Here is a 12500-nt window from a genome sequence, read left to right on the forward strand (position 1 = left end):
TGTATGGAGTGATTGTGCCGACAGCACTGTACGGGGCAGAAACATGGAACATAAGAGAGGAAAAGAGCAGTTTGAATGTATTTGAGATGAGGTGCCTGAGAAGTATGATAGGGATTACTAGGCTGGATACAGCGAGGAACGAGGAGGTGAGGAGAACAGGGATGGAAAGGGAGTTGGGAGATAGGGTTGATGAAAGAGTATTAGGATGGTTTGGACACATGGAAAGAATGAGTGAAGAAAGATTAGTAAAAGAGGTGGGGAAGGAAGAGGTGGAAGGAGTGAACATGAAGGGGCGACCAAGGATAAGATGGATGGATGGGGGTAAAAGGGGCATTGGGAAAGAGGGGAATGTCTGCTGAGGAAGGACAGGAGAAGAGAGAAAATGGGGTGAATGGAGAATGGTTGTGTATGGATGATGCTGTGATGCATGAAAGGAAGTGAGTGGTGAATGGGGGTGAGGGAGTATGTGTGAAAAAATAAATTGATGTATCCTAAAGGAATTTCTCCCCGTCATCTCTTTTTCTGTATGAGAGGACGGGGAGATTAATTGAAGCGGCCTTGCTGTGGATGTGCTGTGTCTTGCGACACTGCTTCTGACCCAGGGCAGTGGGCGAGATGCAGGGATGACCCGTCATCCAGGAGAAGCCAAGATAAGAGGGAGGGAGAGGGGTAAATAGGAGTGGAGTAGGTGGGGAAAGAGCCTTTGGTAAATGTATTATTATTTTTAATAAATATATATATATATATATATATATATATATATATATATATATATATTATATATATATATCTTAGATATATATATTTGTATATAATATATCTATATATATATTTATATATGTATACATAATATATATATATATAATATATATATATATATATATTATATATATATATATATATATATATATATATATATATATATATATATATATCTTTATTTTATCTTTATATAAACGTGATATTGACACCAGCTGGTTGGTGGATGTAGTTTTTACCTTTGTGTGCAATAAATATTTTCTCGGATGTCTTTGTGTATCACGGACGTGTTTCCTTGTATGCGCCTTTGTACAAAGATTTCCGTGACACAGCATTTTCATTTATGTCAGACCGTGTGTGCGTGTAAGCAAATGCATATACAATTTGTACATATACCTCTGTCCTTGCGTTAGTGTATATATATATATATATATATATATATATATATATATATGTATATATATTATATATATATATATATTATATATGTATATATGTTTATTATGTATATATGTATATATATTATATATATATATATATTATATATGTATATGTATATATATAATATATGTATATATATTATATATGTATATGCATACATATATATGTATATGTATATGTATATATTTATATATATATATATATATATATATATATATATATATATATATATATTTATATATATATATGTACATATATATATATATATATTATATATATATATATATATTTATATGTACACACATTATGATTATGATGATAAACACGGCTAAAGTACGGAATCGTAGTCATTAAAGTTTCGTTCATGAAGCAACTTCAGTGAGTGTTTATAGAAAATTGTGATGGAAACTTCTTATGTACTTAAGTAAACCATTTTGTGGGACGTATGGGAAAGGTCGCTCTTGTTGTTCCATTGCTAATTGAATGTCGGACGTGTTCTAGAATTAAAATGCTAGTTTGTCTTGCTAAATTGATCAGTCCAACGCGATGGTTCGAAGCATATGCTGTTGAAATATATGCTGTTTGTACAATCCTTCTAGTGAACTTGTCATAACCTTTATGTAACACTTGGGCACCTTCCCAATTTGGCAAGTGGTTAATCTATTCCTCATAGACTACTAAGGCATTGGACGTTTTGTGTGCTCTAATGTCGTTTCTTTGTTCATAAATTCTCTTGTCTAATCCCCTCGCTGATTCACCATAGTATGCCATTGTGCAACCATTGCATAGAACTTCATACACGACACTTTTTTTTCCGCGTTGAATCACTTCTCCGATCTCTTTATTAATTCACCGATCTTCTTATTGGTCACTATTGCTACGTTGTCTACCGCTGGTGAAGTTTCAGAACCTGGTACCGATACTAAATTGGAAATAGTTTGATCATTTCTCTATCTTCCTCGACTAAAAATTATTTTTCATTTTTCTTTTTAACGTTCTCATTAATCCCTCTGGATATCTAAGTTTGTCGAAGGCTTAAATAATATAATCAGACTCTTCCTCTAGATATTGTGACAGGTTCACTTGAAGGATTGTAGAAGCAGCATTTATTTCAACAGTAAATGCTTCGAACTATAGCGTAGGTTTTATTGATTCAGCAAAACAAACCAGTATTTTCATTCTAGAACAGGTCACAAAATCAGTTAATAGTGGAACCCCAAGAGCGACCTTTCCCAAAAGATGACTGTTATGTACACAAGTTTCCATCACAGTTTCGTGTATCCACTCCTCTCTAAAGAAGTTCCTTCGTGAATGGAACGTTAGAATGATTAAGATTCCGTAGTTTCCCCCGTGTTTATGTTTTCCATCATCAAGATAATTTGTCTGAAATCTTGATATAATATATATATATATTTATATATATATATATATATATATATATATATATATATATACATATATATATATATTTATATATATATTTAAGATTATTTCAGACAAATGAGAGAGAATGCGGGTGGGGAAGGGCAAACGAAGATGTGTTAGGAATAGAGTTTATTGGCAATAAACTCTATTCCTAACACATCTTCGTTTGCCCTTCCCCACCCGCATATATATACATATATATATATTACATATATATATCTATATATACTTATATATATGTATATATATATATATACTTATATATATATAATATATATATATATGAATATCTGGGGAGCAGATTCTCTTGTATGCATGCATTATTAAAATCGACAGCAGGAGGTTGTTGATCTTCTTATGGGTATTCTCCAGTTTTCTAACCAATACTCTGCCATTTGGAGGGTGGGCATAGACCAAGTTGCCAAAATGATTCATTTATTTCAACGTTTCGTCTAACAAAGAGACATCTTCAGGAAATTCTGTAACAAAGATAATATAGACGTACAGCAATAAAGAAAACAACATGTTAATCTAAAATTCACAAATATGGAAATAGATATCAATAATATAATATATAAGTCATCAAACGAAGATTTTCTTCGTCATTTCTTTGGACCTTTAATTTTTGTAAGTAGTGGTCCCCAACAGCCCATGTATCATGATAGGATGTGTATTTTTGCTCATTTATTGATATCTATTTCCATATTTGTGAATTTGTTTAGATTAACATGTTTTATTTATTGCTGTACGTCTATATTATCTTTGTTACCGAATTTCCTGAAGATGTCTCTTTGTTAGACGAAACGTTGAAATAAATGAATCATTTTGGCAACTTGGTCTATGCCCACCCTCCAAATGGCAGAGTATTGGTTAGAAAACTGGAGAATACCCACAAGAAGATCAACAACCTCCTTAATGCTGTCGATTTTAATAATGCATGCATATATATATATATATATATATATATATATATATATATATATAAAAATATATATATATGCATATATATATATATATATATATATATATATATATATATATATATATATATATATTGTGTGTGTTATCTTTGTTATTATTTGTTTATTATTATTTCCTTGATTATCATTTATTATTTATCTGTCAATTTATTATTATTTACTATTTACCTGTTTGTTTACTATTTAACTTTACCTATTTATTTATTTACTTATTTTATTTATTATTATTTATATTATGATTTACATTTATTTGTTTATTTATTTATTTATTTATCATTATTATAATTTTTTTTGCATCCGACCTAGTTATGGACCAAAAGTTCTCCTGTCGGCATGTCCTTTGTAATCCCCTGTGTGTGTGTGTGTGTGTGTGTGTGTGTGTGTGTGTGTGTGTGTGTGTGTGTGTGTGTGTGTGTGTGTGTGTGTGTTAGCACGTTCCCTGTTTTACCGTACAAGTTGAATTTTATTTTAGTTTTTAATATTTCAGCACAGTTCTGCCGTCTTCTTTGTTGAAATAATTAATTCTCGTGCCACCTCTGTGACACATTTATTGGTAATTTGATCCAGTTGTCTACGGGTGTGTTTGTGTGTTCGTACAACAAAGGGAAAAGGGAGGAGGGCCGACTTGCAACAGCATGTCCCGTTTGACCTTTCCAAGGAGAGGGAAAGGGAGGAGGAGGAGGAGGAGGAGGAGGAGGAAGAAGAAGAAGAGGAGGAGCAAAAGATGGTGGTGATGGTGGAAGAAGAGATGGCAGTGGTGCCCTTGTGTGGAGGAAGAGGAAGAGGTGGTGGGAGTGGTGTCCACGTAGAAGAGGGCGAGGTGGTGGTGGTAATCGACATAGTGATGGAAGAAGAGGAGGAGTAGGAGGAGGAGGAGTAGGTGGCCATGTGGTGATGATGATTGTGGTGATGGATGTGGCGTTTCCATCAAGAGGGGAGAGGAGGAGGAGGAAATGGTGGTAGTGGTGGTGGTGATGGTGATGAATGTGGTGGTGTCCACGTGGATGAGGAGAAGAGGAGAAAGAAGGGTGGTGGCAATGGTGATATTATGAAGAGTGGGGGAGGAGGAAGTGGTGATGGTGGTAGTGGTTGTTTCCCTTCGCACCAGGATCTGTCCCCGTGACCTTGTTTGTGTTGGAGTTTCTGCATCTCAGCATTGCACATTGCAACGATAACAAGAAACAGCGCAAGAGTTTTCCGCCCTGCTTGGGTGTGTCTACCAAGAATTGCTTCTTCAGAAGCTGAGGTAGTTATTTAGCCGGCTGTACACTGTCCCACGCTCACTCATTCGAGAAAGCTCAATTTAATTCTTCGCTGAGTGACTTGCATTTTGAATCTGTGGCCGTCGCTGTTTTCTAGGGGCAATGTATCTCTTGGAAAAGAACTCGAGGGCAACCGATAGATATCGAGTCGTCAGGCTTGTAATGTCATACAACGATGTGCCTTTCTTATAGAAGTATTACGTGGTGAGGTCTCTGTGTTAATGTAACGCACATTGTGTTTTTCATGCTGATCCTTTGACTTGTGCTTACTGTTTCTTAGCATCCTGGAGATCGGTTCAGTGTTGAATGAAGTCGTTTGACATCCGATAACGCTCGTGGTCCATCTGTGACTCCTCCTGTGAGCTTCGGGAGATCCTGCGGGACCTCCGGTTTGGGAAACCCAATCCTCTGGGTTTGCTGCTGTGCCAAGTGCGGTTGGCTTCTTGTGTTTGTTCTGCGTGTCGTGTTATTCATTGTTTGTGTGCTTTATCCAGTGTTTTTTTTTCCTCGATGGTTTTTGCATGTTGTTTTATTTCCTTTTTCTTTTTTGCTAATGTTGTTAGGTGTCTGAATTCGTTTGGTATGTTACCGTTTTTAGTTGAGGTTTGTCACGATGTACTTTGGATTTCGATTCAAGTTTGCTTGTGGTTTTCTTTTATTTACGGTTATGGTTAGTTTTGTATGTGTTGCATGTCATTGTGTTTTTCAACAGGGTTTGCAGGTTTGATTTTATTTTACATATCTATCTATTTAAAGGAAGCTCGCTGGCTGAGCGGGTTAAGACGTCGTTACTTGCGGCGAAGGTCGAGGTGAAGGCGGTCCGAATCCTGGCACCAGCGAAGTTGAACCCAGGGCTTGGGTCATTAAATTCCACGCTACAAAGCCCTCTGTGAGAGGCACCGTCTTAGCCTCCCAATAGGGGGGGGGGGAGGGTGTGACGTTAAACCATATCATCATCATCATCATTTATTTATTGACATGTTCAAAACTAAACTCCGTTTTTGTATCTTTTGTGATTAGTGCAATGCTTTATTTATGGTTAAGATTTTTACTTTCATAACCACGTGTTCGTTAGGATATATTTTAGTGAATTATATGTATGATCAAATACATGTGTTTTGTTCAGATACCGTTTATATTTGTGCCCCCCCCAAGAATCTTTATCCATTATAGCCTTGTGATGTCCCTTGATATTCAGCTCTAACTCCAGACGGCTTTATTCAGTCGATGAAGGAGTCGTCTTTTTGCTTTAGACTTCGTCTCGTTATGGACCAAAAAGTCTCCAGTTAACAGACACTCCCTTTGTAAATAATATTTCATCAAGAGACGGGTTCTGCGACGATCAGCTGACGTGGCTGTCTGGGTAATCCCAGGAACAGGAGAAGGAATGTCCGTCATGCAGGGCCCGCACGAGGGACAGCAACGGTAGAAGCCACCGATGCTGATTTCAGGGTCAACAGAATTTGGTGTCTTTAGGTGGGGAGGGGTTGTAAAGTAAGAACAAAGGCAATAACATGTTATTGATGTCGTCGTGTTATATATTTTAGCCATTTGTTATGGCTGCACTGACTGCACTGACTGCACTGACTGCAGATGTAACATCTCATCGATGCTCTGGGAGTGTTCCAGAAAGGACATGTCGTGAACATTACATGTTAGTACTCGGATGGTACGGGTGTCTTTCGGTGTACGCGCGTGATTTGACTTGGCCTTCTCCTTATATGGAAATAGACTGGGAACATGTAGTGAATATTGGACAACGTTGTTCGTAATATGGAGAGTGGAGGGGAGGGTGAACGGTTCTTGGTGTGGGAATGTTTTACTTTTACCAAGAATAAGAAGAAGAAGGAGGAGGAGGAGAAGAAGAAGAGGAAGAGGAAGAAGAAGAAAAAGAAGAAGAAGAAGGAGAAGGAGGAGGAGAAGGAGAAGAAGGAGTAGGAGGAGGAGGAGGTATGCTGCAGCTCCCCAAGGGATGCCGCGGGAATGAATATAACATACCTGGCGGCGGCCAGAATGAAAAGAAGGTACGCCCTACACATGTATCGGATGTCTGATAATGCGGATGATCGGATGCGGATAGAATTGTTTTTAGAATTGCGGATGAGGATATAAGAAAATGAAATTTTTGCGAATGCGGATGTCTGAGGACCATATCCTCACTGATGCGGATGCGCAATTTCTACGATATTTGAATATATACATATATATATATATATATATATATATATATATATATATATGTATATATATATATATATATATATATATATATATATATATATTGTGGTTGTTAAAATGTATCTCTAACCACTGGGATCCATTTAGTGTTGTACATATATATACCTATATATATATATATATATATATATATATATATATATATATATATATTAAAATATGAGAGACTACTATTTGCATCCGATCATCCGGATGATCCAACTTGTTTTACCAGGATGCGGGACGTGGACCCAAGTTATGATGCCTAGCACCAACCGCTGTCCCCCAATCTCCACCTATTGGAAAGTGACAAAATTACGTGAAATGTTATTGAGTGCAGTCTTCAATTAATGCTGATGTAGGCTCACGGGCTCACTCTACATACTACATGACACACATCTGATCAGTATTTTTTTTTTTTTTTTCAAAAAGAAAAGTGTCTATAGTTTATTTGCAATTAGGCCTTTACGTTTCTTATCATATATTAGTCCAGCTCCACTGAATAACTGCTCACTTGGGACGATATTTGGGGGACAACACAGACAAGTGGGTGCAACTTTCGATAAATTTGGGTAGTCTTTTCTGTTTTGAGTCCACCATTTCAGATTATCACTGTATAATTATAATAAAGACATATACTGTGTGTATCAAAACTCTCAATACTAATTTCAGCAGTGTAGCTCTGTCAAAAAAATCTCTTACATTTACAGTAGGTACAATTTAACTGAAGTTGTTTAAAGGACTTTCTACGCCTATGTATCTTTAACAAAGAGAAGAAGAAGGAGAGAGAGAGAGAGAGAGAGGTCAGAAGGCTTATCATCTTCTCATGATTGACGTGAGGATAAGATTGTGTGGAAGGGAGAACCATGATCACAACCATTATGCTATATTCGTTTTTTTCACGTTGATTGATATTATGCAGCGATATTATTTTTCATTATTCTATTTAGAATGGTGAATGCCATCCATCTATAGAGGGTATATTATCTTTCAGAATTTTATTCAGAATTTCAAAATATCAAATTACCAATAGTGTATAATTATATATGTATATCTATATTTTTTTATGAATTTTGAACTCTATGCTCAATAATATCCTCATATCCTCATTTTCATACCGCGGATACAGATGCGGATGTTGCTTGCCTTACTGAAGCGGATGCGGATGTTGCTTACGTTGCCAATGCGGATTTTAAAAAAAATGCGGATAATCTGCATATGCGGATGCGGTTATCCGATACGTCTCTAGTGCACCCAGTCAGTAAGGAGCAAGTATCTTATCTTTCACCTCCCCCCGCCCTCTGTCTGTCTGTCTCTCTCTCTCTCTCTCTCTCTCTCTTTCTTTCTCTCTCTCTCTCTCTCTCTCTCTCTCCTCTCTCTCTCTCTCTCTCTCTCTCTCTCTCTCTCTCTCTCTCTCTCTCTCTCTCTCTCTCTCTCTCTCTCTCTCTCTCTCTCTCTCTCTCTCTCTCTCTCTCTCTCTCTCTCTCTCTCTCTCTCTCTCTCTCTGTCTCTCTCTCTCTCTCTCTCTCTCTCTCTCTCTCTCTCTCTCTCTCTCTCTCTCTCTCTCTCTCTCTCTCTCTCTCTCTCTCTCTCTATATATATATATATATATATATATATATATATATATATATATATATATATAGGTGTGTGTGTGTGTGTGTGTGTGTGTGTGTGTGTGTGTGTGTGTGTGTGTGTGTGTGTGTGTGTGTGTGTGCGTAATCAGGTGAGGTGACTGTCCTGCTGGTGCCATATAACCCAGTGCTACCTTCTGTATGGATGGATTGTCGGCGACTAAAGAGGCTCCCCTACAAGTGAGGAGGGAGTGTTTGACACCCAGATAGAGGAAAAAAGGAAACCATCAAAAGGGCAGATGAACTCTTGAGTCAGTGGCCATCCAGCCCCGTTATGGACCACTAACCCACGTGTTTGCTGTGCATGGCATCCCTTCAGTGCCTGGAGACGGAAGTCCTGGAGTTTGAGTGATGTCTCACTGATGTTTCCCCCTTGGATTAACAATACGCCTCTTTGGTCCTCTATTCAGACCAGGACGAATGCCCCCTCTTGGCTCGGAGAGCTAAATCAGCTGGGAAGATTGATTTGAATATATGGGTTAGGCATGCCCTGAGTCAAGCAACTACCATCTGGGCCAGCACCGCACAGTCCGCTGCAGTCATCCCCTAGTGTCAAGGTGTTGAGTGGGTATACTCTCATTAGTATATATACCTAAATTCTGGTCTCCCGTCGTTGGGCTCGGCGGTGAGTGGGAGTGTGGAAGAGCGAAATCACGTACTGGACACATATGGTGGGAATGGACTTGCAACCTGTCCTCGTCAAAATCACCAAATCCGCTGCGCGGGGTACCGTGGTGTTGCAAATGAGGCACAAACACATCGGGTCCGGAAAATTCTCTCAGGACGACCGACTTCCCTTTTTTTTATTGCCGGAGCTCAGAAAGCTTAGATATAGAGGGTCTTTCAGAGGTGAGCAGACCAGAGATCGGCGCAAGACCAGTGGTTGGGGTTACACCAACTTCTGATCGGGCCATACCGATGGGAGTAGCTGCTGTAGGCATATCTAGCCGACTTCAGCACGCCTTTGTAAAGGTTACTCCGGTTGGCTTGAAGCACACCTTGGGCTTCATATCTCTTATTGGAGTATATGCTCCTTCTTGGGTATATAACCCTGAAGAGAAGATGTTCTATGCCAAAATTTAATCTACATTTGACCAGTGCCCGCCAAGAGACACTTATTGTTTTGGGCGAGTTCAGTGCAGTTACTGAAGTATGTATTGTCCCCCCCCCCACTTCCCATCATGGTTTTGGAACCAGGAACAGCAACAGTTCTTTCCTGAACTTTGCAAAGTCCAGAAGGCTGTGAATGGTGGTTCTTGATTCCAAAGTTGAGAGCCACAGCGATGGACATCGTATAGTAATACCGAAGTGTGACCAAAGAAATCGACCACATACTTGTAAGCAATTGTTGGAAGATCGTACAGAACTGCAGGTTTGATCGAAGTGGTGAATTCTTTGGGACCGATCATAGACTTGTGGTCTCAACACTGAGACTGCGCATCAAAACCAGGAAAATCCCGAGATTTCATCTGGAGAAACTCAGGGATTATGTGTATGCCTAAGAGTATGTGGTAGCTATCTATAATCGGTTTGAATCACTTGGCTCTCGTGAGGACCCTGAAGAACCATGTGGCACTTTTAAACGTGAAACTCTGAAAGCTGCCTAGGAGTCCGATGGAGAGCGTGAGACATAGGAAAGTACATAGTTAGGCCGTGCTGCCAGAATGGCTGGGGACCTAGACCAAAGCAGAACTCGGAAACGGCGAACTAGAGCTCTCGTGAGAATGGATAAGGAGAGGTACGTCAGGAGAATCGGTGCAATTGACCTCGGGCCTGCTTTCCGAACCCTGAAAAAACACTCCACTTCAAATCTGTGATCCAGAGGAGCACAATTCGAACAGCTGATGGCGAACTAGTGTCAGGTGTGGAGGGGTGTATCCCCTTTGCCGAGTACTTTGAGCAGTTGCTCATGTGTGACACTCCAAGCGGAGAGTTCCTCTCGATGGTGTTCAGGTGGTGATTCATGATCCACCGATAGATGGTCAAAGAGGCTTTAAGTAAGTTGAAGAGAGGAAAGGGAGCTGGCATTTGCAATATCAGTGGGGAGTTGCTGAAAGCTAAAGGTGAGGCCATGATCCGTGGGTTGCATGTGGTACTGTCTGTCTGGCTGCCTGGTACCATTCCATTTGACTGGAAGAAGGGTCTGGAAGGGGAAAGGGGACCGGCACGACTGCTACAACTGCCGCGGCATTACACTTCTGAGTGTGCTTGAATATTCATTGCTGACATGGGTTAGTTCACATTTGCTAAAGTTTCAGAGGCGTCAACAGTCTGGGTTCACGCCAGGTAACTCAACAATTGATCGGATCATGGCGCTTAGTATTCTTGTGGAGCGCCGACGTGAGTTTCAACTGGGGTTTCTTGTAGCTTATGTAGATCTCAAGAAGGCGTTTGACTCGGTGCATCGTGGAGTGCTCTGGGATCTTCTGCGGATCCTTAAGATTCCTACAAGGATTATTGACTTGACATCTGGCTTATACTCTGGGACAGAGTGATGGAAAGTATGGAGGAAGCGTGTCCATTTTCTTTCCTTTTAGTTCAGGAGTGAGGCAAGGGTGTGTCCTCGCCCCAACACTTTTCAACTCCTTCATGGACCAAGTATTGGACAGAGTTGTCAATCAATCTCGTCGCGGAGCATCTATTGGCAACACCAAGGTCATTGACCTGGTGTTTGCTGCTGTCCTTTTCGTGGAGTCATTGGAGGTCTTGATTGCAGCCCTCGAGTCACTGCACTGGAAGGCGAGACCTCTTGGACTTCAGGTCTTCTGGACCAAGACCAAGGTCCAGGAACTTGAAGGCTTACTGGGTGACAAAATTCAGTCTGTCCATGCATGTGGTGAGGACATTGAGTTCATGAAAAGCGTTACATACCTTGGTAGTGTAGTGCATAACAGTAGTGGGCCATGTCCGGAAGTACCTCCAAGGATTGACATTACCCATGGTGTTATGGACTCACTCAACCAGAGTATATGACGTTGTCGTTAATTATGTCGGAGGACTAATATTCGAATCTTCAAGCCATTTGTGCTCCCTATACGGCTGTGAGGCATAGATCTTGAATGCTGACTTCAAGAGGCGTATCGATGTTCTTGGAACTAAGTGCCTTCGGAGAATCATGGAGTGTCGCTGGAATGACTTCATATCAAAATGTGAGTCTTAGTTTAGGCCAGTTACCTTCAGCATAATTCGTGAACTGCAGGCTCCGGCTATATAGGCATGTGGCACGTTTCCGTGTTGTTGATCCTACTCACAGAGTTGTCTCCACAGGAGACAACTCACGATGGAGGAAACGAAGTTGACGCCCATAGAATTCATGACTGAGGCAAGTTGATCGAACCTGTCAAGAGTTGTTTGGAATGGGAAGGGTGTCTGCATGGGAGCTTTCTCGGAGACGCCCACGTGGGGACTGGTGCAGGCGTGTGGGTGAAGCAACGTGCTCCCTGGCATATACCCCCATTTAATGATGATGATGTATATGCTTGTGTTTGTGTGCCGTATCTCTTACACACACGCACACAAACACACACAAACACACACACACACACACACACACACACACAGACATACACACACACACACACACACACACACACACACACACACACACACACACACACACACACATGCAGTACACGGCTCGGTGGCGGATTGGTAAAGCACTGGCCTCACAAGCCAGAGAACCGGGGTACGATTCCCCGGCCGGGCGGAGATAAGTTGGGTTTGTCTCCTTTCACGTGTAACCCCTGTTCACCTAGCAGTGAGTAGGTACGGGACGTTAGTCA

Source organism: Oratosquilla oratoria, chromosome 25 (genome assembly GCF_046742065.1).
Source record: "Oratosquilla oratoria isolate Oo_2021 chromosome 25, ASM4674206v1, whole genome shotgun sequence".
NCBI lineage: Eukaryota > Metazoa > Arthropoda > Malacostraca > Stomatopoda > Squillidae > Oratosquilla > Oratosquilla oratoria.